Below are 8,551 nucleotides of genomic sequence, written 5' to 3'. Positions count from 1 at the left end.
CGGCTCATCGGCCAGACGTGGAGGTGCGGCCGGTTAGTGTGGGGGTGTGGCGTGGGGCACGCTGGGTGATGGAGAGGAGTGGGACGAACGGGCTGCAGGGGTTAGGACGGGGTGTTTTGTGTCTTGACAGGACTTTTCTCTGTTTTATTTAAATCGTGGCGTCGTGCTCTATATAGGGATGGGGGTAATAGAATAATATTCTGTTATGGGTAACAGAATAGCCCTGTCCTATATATATATATATAGGGTGGGACTATTTAGGAACCCCTCTCTAGAGTTCCTAAATAAGCTTATTTTGGAACCCCCACCCCCAATCTCCTAACTTACTAAACATAGTCCCACCACCACCCACCGCACAGCCACCACCACCACCCACCCCACCGGCGTGCCACCACCACGACGTACCCCGCTGGCGCGCCACCACCACCGCCTACCCCTCCGGCACGCCACCACCACCTACCCCGCCGGCCGCCACCACCACCACCTACCCCGTAGGCGCGCCACCACCACCACATATCCCCGTCGGCGTGCCACCACCACCACCTACCCCGTCGGCGCGCCACCACCACCACCAACCCCGCTGCACGCAACCATGTCTAACCTTGGCACCACCAGCTGCCCCCACGTCTGGATCTCGGCAAGAGCACCATCCTCGATCAGGCGCCTCCCGCATGCAGGCCTCGCCCTCCCACCGCTACCCCCAAATCCAGGCAAGCCCCCATCCCTGGCCTATTGAATCTCTCATGATGGGGCTTGATTAGAGTGCTCCGACAACCGCCGCATCCATCTCAACCGACAGGCCGCCAGATCCGTCGACACTGTCGACCACATGTGTTGCCGCACCACTTCCTGTCACCTTGTGTGGCACCTAGGTGACGCGCTATTCCCCCGCCCCCTGTCTTCTCATGAATCCAGCAGAAACTCATGGTAGTTAACTGAATGCAGACATGCAGTTGGTTCCAACAATGTTTGGGTTGGGATCGAGCAGTTTGCTATTGGTGCGACTGTAGTTAGCTCGCCCCGAAAGGAAAAGAAAAATAGTGGAGTTCGGTTTTGGTCTTGGAGTTTACTAGCTTCTGTAGTCATCTGTACTAACAGAAACGAGTTAGCATTTGGAAAATGATGGTCCAGTTAGCTTTAGAAAAAGTCAGGAACTTTTATTTGAATTTCTTCAGTCCACTTTTTGTGTGTCATCAGTTAACCTTCAAAATTATGCGTTGAGATGGAGTAATTTTTTGTTTCTTCCTATCCTCCAGTGCAGACCACTAGAGCTGGCAATTTTTTGATGGTTCTCTGTAGTTAGCAGTTAGCTTAAACTGAACAAATAGTTAATTGAGCCGACCAATGCAGTTAGCTTAAACTGAAAAAAAACAGTGTGTTACTTGTCTATTCGGATATCTGTATAGCCATTGAAGTGTGTCGACGGCGATGATGTGTGGCAGCAAGGGGAAACACGAGTCCAGGCTCTGTGCATCCTCTTCCCGTGTTGTTTGATCTCATTTTCACTGCCGAGGATGTGTTTGCTTCTACTGTTAGACATCGGACAGTTGCTGGCTGGCACGACCATCTCCGACCGAGACATCACAAACTTCTGCAGATAACCCCGTTGTACTGTGGCCGTTCTGCAATTAAAAAAGTGATGTCTACTAATGCTGCTTTGTTTAGGTGCAAACAGGAGATAACTTTCTTTTGACTCGACAATTTCTAATTCACAACAGTTAGCTTTGCGATTTGTAACGGTTAACTTGGCAATTTGGAATAGTTCACTAAGAAAAAAGACACACAAAAGAAAATTTAAGTTTGTTATGAAAAAATTATGGAAGTTAAGTTACAAAATTACAGTAGTTAACTTCATTTACAACAATTTAAAAACCCTTGTTAAAAACCCAGGAAAAAAATGTAGCATATTGCTCGGTGAGAAAGGAAAGAAACCAAAAATGTAGTATATTCAGTGCAGATAGTTAACTTGTTGCTAACTGTCACAATACTTGGCTGTTAGTTATTTCAGGCCCATGCAATTAACTTACAGAGGAAAATATAAAATAAAAGAAAAAATAAGTATCTTTTGTTGGGCAGTTAACTTGTTCTTAAGTGTCGTAGTCCTAACAGTTAGCTATTTCGGGGCCGCGGTTAGCATGACCTAGGCAAAAAAATATAAAAGAAAAAAATTAGTACCTTTAGTCTGGCGGTTAGCTATTTCAATACCGGCAGTTAGCTTGATCCAGGAAAAACCAGGAAAAACAAAAAATAAAGTGTCTTAAGTCACGACAGTTAGTTTTGTCGTCATACGTCAGTTAGCTATTCTGGTCGGGCAGTTAGCCTGTTCATAGCAGTTCACTAAGTGTAATTAACTTTCGCAATGTATGGAGTTAAATTCATAAAAATAGCGGCAGTTAATGTGACCCGTGCAAAAAAGAATGATTTTTTTGTATATTTGGTCCGGCAGTTACCTTGGTGTACTGTCGCAATCCGAACAGTTAGGTATTTCAATCCCGGTGGTTAGCTCGACCCAAAATACAATGAAAAAACCTAGGTCCGACAGTTAAGTTGGTGTACAATCCCGACAGTTAGCTATTTCAGTCCTGGCGGTTAGCTCGACCCAGAAAAAAAGAATGATTTTTTAAATATTTTTGGTCCGACAGTTAACTAGGTATTAACTGCCCCGATCTTCGGCAGTTAGCTATTTCAGTCCTAGCAATTAACTTGAACCGGGAAGAAAAGAATAAAAGAAAAAATAGTTTATTCGGTACCGCAGTTAGCTTGCTCAGTATGGGGCAGTTAGATATTCTGCTCGAGCAGTTAGCGTGTACTGTAGCTGTTCGGGGAAAAAATTGTCAAAAAATGATGTTAGTTTTTAGAAAACTACTCTTAAACCGTAGCAAATCCGAGAATGTGTTATATATGCCAAAGTTTGGGATAATCGGTAGCTTTCTAATGGTATATCATACGCATCGTTCTGATAATTTTTCTAAAAATTCCTTTCACAAAAACATTGAAAAATCCTTTCAGTTTTTTAAATTTTGTTTAAAAACCGAATTGATTTTGGGAAAACGGTCAACATGTGTTTTTTGCTCCTTTTCAATACCTATCCAACGGTATATCATATGCATCTTTCCTTTGAACGGTTCAATAATTACAACTAAAAGACAATGCGAAAAAACGATGCCAGAAAAAGTCCGCCCAACAGTTAACTAGTATAGGTCGCACAGTTAGCTGTTTGTTCTCGGGCAGTTAGGAAGGGTTCCTGAATAGCTTATTCAGGAATGGGTTGTAGAATAGTTGGGATGTGTGTATATATATATATATATATATATATATATATATATATATACGCGTGAGGTGACACAAGAATCCCGGCAGTGTGTTCAGGTATTCTGGACTTCAGATTTGGAGTACCACTTATCTGTCGAAATCTTTCATCATTCACTTAAAACAGACGATTGACCATACATTGAGTACCATATAACTGGAATTACCGGTGCAAGTCAAAGAAGGATTGGCCGGTGCTGCCGGCTGGCGTCAAGTTCGATCCCACGGATCAGGTGCTGATCGAGCACCTTGAGGCCAAAGTGAGTGCTGACAGTGCGACATCTCACCCTCTCATTGATTTGTTCATACCAACCATTGACAGCGAGCACGACATATGCTACACCCAACCTGAGAAATTTCCAGGTAAGACACCGATCAGCCGTCTAGTTGCACAAACATATTCCTTTGTTTATAGCTCTATTTTTCATTTTAGACGCAGACTTGGTGAAGCAATTACAATTTGACAGTTAATAAAAAGTGAAACAAGTGTCCGCAACATGCCAAAGATGTTATGAAAATGCCAACTATGTACACTAAAACCTGTATTCGACAATATTGCAGGTATCACACAGAGTGGCTTAAGGAAGCATATCTTCCAGCGCAATTTCAGGGCGTTCAAAAGGGGCACATTGACGTGTCGCAAGATACAGCCAGAGTGCGGCATGCACGCGATGTGGCACAAGACTGGCAATACCTTGCCGGTGATGGTCAACGGCTGGCAGACGGGCAGCACAAAGGTTCTGGTGCCGCACGCCAACAAGAACTTGGACCAGCAGAGGACCAACTGGGTGATGCACCAGTACCACCTCGGGGACCTGGAGCAGGAGAAGGAGCGGGAGCTGATCCTCTGCAAGATTTTGTACCAGATGAACACTAGGGCCAGGAGTAAAAAGATTATAAGTTAGTTTGGTATTGGTAGTTGTACTACCTTGTCATCCGCAAGTTGGTATTGTTGTTAACGATCTTTTGGTATGAACTTGCATTTGCTTCCAACCATCATGCTGAGGGTCGACGTGGATATAAAGCTGAATCATTTGTTTCGAAACGAATTTTCAAGCACCTGATTTTTATTTGATGGGTAGCATAAGCACCTGCCGTTCGAATTCCCAGTTCTCCAATTATTTCGAAACAAGTGCATGCACTTATTATCAAGATGAAAAAACAATATCCCTGATGCATCCCAGTTATCAGTCTGTACTTGCAGAATTCTCTCGTTTATTGAGCATGTATATTTTTTCCATATATTTTTTAGACAGTATATTGTTTTTTCAGGTCGAGCAAGTTTCAACTGGGCTGTAGACTGCCTAGGCTTGGTTTTGTTTTTAATAGGTCCAGCCCATGACGGCAACGGGGCACAAAGATCCAGCAGGTATCTACTGGCCTCTGGCCCGCCAGCGTTAGTTATATTTTGTCTTACAACATCCGCAGGCAATTTTTTTACTGAATCAAACACACAGCCCAGTTCTATTTTCCTCTTGAAACGAATGTCCTACATCCATTTTCTAATCTCTACCTATAGTTTTACTAGTTCATATACACGTATCATTATATTGAAAACACATAAAATTCCCTTTTCATATTTACATCCTTATTTTTGTTTTTTTTCCCACCCAACGCTGATTTTTTTACCACTGGTTTTCCCATAAACCAACTCAATTGTCCCACGTCTTATTTTCTTACAAAAACAAAACGATTTTTTGGCAAATCAATAAGTTCTTAAAAAATGTTCATCATTTCGGGATTACAACAGTTCGGACTCCACCGAAATATGCAAAATAAGGTTGAACTTTTTGACCGTGGTCCTGGGCAGAAAATAGGCTGTAATAAATTACATAAGAATTAACAAATGGGCTGCAAATGGGCTTTATGTTGTCTGCCACAGATTTGGAGGCTGACTTGTGAGCCTACTAAGTTCATGCGTACACAAGGTTTCTCAAAAAAGAAACTTAGTCAACAATCGACTCTACCAGCGTCAGACCGTTAGATGTCAATCTAACGGCTATCGTGCTTCTTCAGTCTCTGATCTTCCTGCCCCAGCCGCCCAAAGCAGCGCCATCGAAATCGCATGCTCCCACCTCCCGAAGTCGGCTGTGCTGCCGGGCAGGCCTCACGGCCCCATCATACTCGCATCCCTGGCCTGTCTATCCCTCTACTCACTCACACCTCTTGTTATTTTCCGGTGACGGCAGCCAAACCAGTCAACCCTCATACTCTCCACTGCATGGGCAGCCCTGGTGCTCTCGGCAAGGCATGGTCAACTTAGTGAACGAACGACATCCATCGGAAGTGGACTGTACGTGGAGAGGCTCACAGCTGGGTCCACGGCCGCACACAAGGAAATGCCTCCTTATTACATGCAAAATAATGATTCCTCCACCTGACATCTGGGACCCGCCGGAAGGGACTCTGTATTTCGTGAAAAAAGGTTCCCTCCGCAGATAGGTCGGACCCACCAACTATATCTTTGCATGCAAGGAAGTGCCTTTTTATTGCACACAAAAAAATGAATACCCCCTGCCAGCTGGGACCCACCATAGTGGGAGGCTGACTTATGGGCCTACTAAGTTGACGGAGACGGAGGGCTTTGTCAACTTAGTCAATATATGAACGATTCTAGCTCCAGTGACCGTACGATGTCCATCCAACGGCTGTAGTGCTTCTTCAACCTCAGGTCTTCTTGCTCCAGCCGCCCAAAGCAGCACTGGTCGTGCCACATGCTCCTGCCTCCCGTGGCCGGCTGTGCTGCCGCGGAGGCCTCACCGCCCCCATATTACTCCCACCGCTGGCAGGCCATCCCTCCAATCATCCACTCCCCCTATTATTCTGCGGCGACAGCAGCCCCACACCACATCCAAACCAGTGAACCCTCATGCTCCTCTACGCATGGGCATCCACTGCCGCATCTTTCCCGGCTCCGTGTTGTCCCCTTCCTAGGCCTCGCCGCCGTCCACCGCCGTGGTGCTCTCGGCGTGGCATGGTCAATATGGTCAACGACCGACTTCCATCGGAAGAGTACTGTACGTGGAGAGGCTGACAGCTGGGTCCACGGCACAACCCAGTTTTTTGGTGATTTGCCAAGTAAGTTGATTTGTCAGGCCTGTTGGGCTACAAATCTTTCAAGATGAGGAGAGCTTCATTCGGCTTGCCGAGAAAATGGCCTATTAGTAATGAGAAATGGGTTGTACATTTTTAAAACACATCAAACCGGCAATTTGTTTCAAATTTCTTTTTTCATTTTGAGATTTTAAATAACATTGATTTTTATGCGTGGACAATTTGTTGGATTTTATATTTATATACATTTATTTTCAAAATCAGTTTGAATGTGTCTCGAAATTTTAGGATTAAAAACAGTTCGGACCGCACCGAAATATGCAAAATTTCGTATAATTTTTTAACCGTGGCCACAATATGGGCTGTAATGCTGATAAAAAGAATATGGGCTCCAAAACAAACCTTAAGAATTTGCAAATGGGTTGTAAATTATTAGAAATAATGGCAGATGGGTTGTATGCTGTTATCCACAGATTTGAGGCTTTCCTAAAAAAAGTTGACGCACAAGCAGTGACTATTGGATTTCCATTCAACGGCCGTCATGCTTCTTCAACCTCTGCTCTTCCTACTCCAGCCGCTCAAACAAGCGCCGGCGGGACTGCCTGCTCCCTCTTCCCTGCGGCCGGCTGTGCTGCCGCACAGGCCTCACCGCCCCACCGTACTCCCATCGTTGGCCTAACCATTCCTCTATTGTCCCACACCTGCTGTTATTCTCCGGCGACGGCAGACGAACCAGTAAACCCTCATACAGTCGCACTCCCCTCCGCGTGGGAAACAACTGCCGAGTCTTCCCTGCCTCTGTCTCGTTCCCTTCCTAGGCCTCGTCGTTGTCCACCACCCTGGTGCTCTCGGCGCGGCCTGGTCAACATGGTCAACGACCGACATGCATCTGAAGTGGACTGTACGTGGAGAGGCTGACAGCTGGGTCCACGGGCGCAGCAAGGAAGTGCCTCCGTATTATGCGCAAAATAATTATTCCTCCACCTGACAGCAAGGACCCACCGGACGGGCCACCGTATTTCGCAAAAAAAAATGTTTCCCCACTGACTGTGTGGGACCCACCAGCTACGTCTTCGCACGCAAGGAAGAGCGTCCAGGAAAAAAAAACGATTCGCCCCCCTGACTGCTGGGACCCACCAACTATATCTTTGCACGCAAGGAAGTGCCTGACAGTTGACACCCACCTGGTCGAAGCGTACGTAGCTTTGTCATTCTGGTCGCGAACATGTATGTACATACTACTCGATGTAGAGGCGCGCATGTGTCTTAGTAGAGGCGCGCCCGTTTCGTAGTAGAGGCGTGCACGTAGCATGTACATGTACGTACATCGGCCAGTGTGCAAGAAAGAAAATACGGCCACGTACATACATATGGGCGGGGTCTCGAACGCCTAATCGCACATACGTACGGCCAGGGCTCGTGTACATCGCTGGGTCGGAACGGAGAAACATCATCGTCGTCGTGTTCATGGGGAGCCAACTGGCTAGGTCGGAATGGAATGCGTCGTTGTGTTCATCGGGAGGGCTTGGACGGAACAGGCGATAGAAACGAGGCCTCGTGTACCGCAAAACGGAGGAAACGGCCTTGTGTTCGACCGGCCATGTTCGAAACGGGATCCTGTTCATCGGGAGGGGTCTGGCATACCGCAAAACGGAGGAAACGGATCTCCTACGGTCGAAAGGAGGTCCTATTGATCGGGAGGGGTGTGGCATACCGCAAAACGGATTTGTGTTCGAGCGCTATGGTCGAAACGGGGGTCCTGTTCATCGGGAGGGGTGTGGCGTACCGCAAAACGGGACACCACGGGATACTGTTCATCTCCACCGTCAACCTCCTCCAGCCTCCACGGGCTACTGTTCATCCACCGTCGACCTCCTCCAGCCTCCACCTGCACTGTTCATCCAACCTCCACCGCGCGCTACTCCACCGGCTACTTTTCAACCACCCCTCTCCACGGGCTCCTGTTCAACCACCCCTCCACGCGCTATTGTTCATCCACCCTTCCACCTTCTACTATTCATCCATCCCTCCACGGGGTCGTCCTGTTCAACCAGCCCTCCACGGGGTCTTGTTCATCCAGCCCCAACCGGCTCGATCGATCGGGGTCCTGTTCATCCAGAGGCAACACCACGGGTCCTGTTCATCCACTCCCACCGCTCACTGTTCATCCAACCCTCCACCCCCCCCC

Source organism: Triticum dicoccoides, chromosome 3B, assembly GCF_002162155.2.
Source record: "Triticum dicoccoides isolate Atlit2015 ecotype Zavitan chromosome 3B, WEW_v2.0, whole genome shotgun sequence".
Taxonomy (NCBI): domain Eukaryota; kingdom Viridiplantae; phylum Streptophyta; class Magnoliopsida; order Poales; family Poaceae; genus Triticum; species Triticum dicoccoides.
This window is presented reverse-complemented; position numbering follows the sequence as displayed.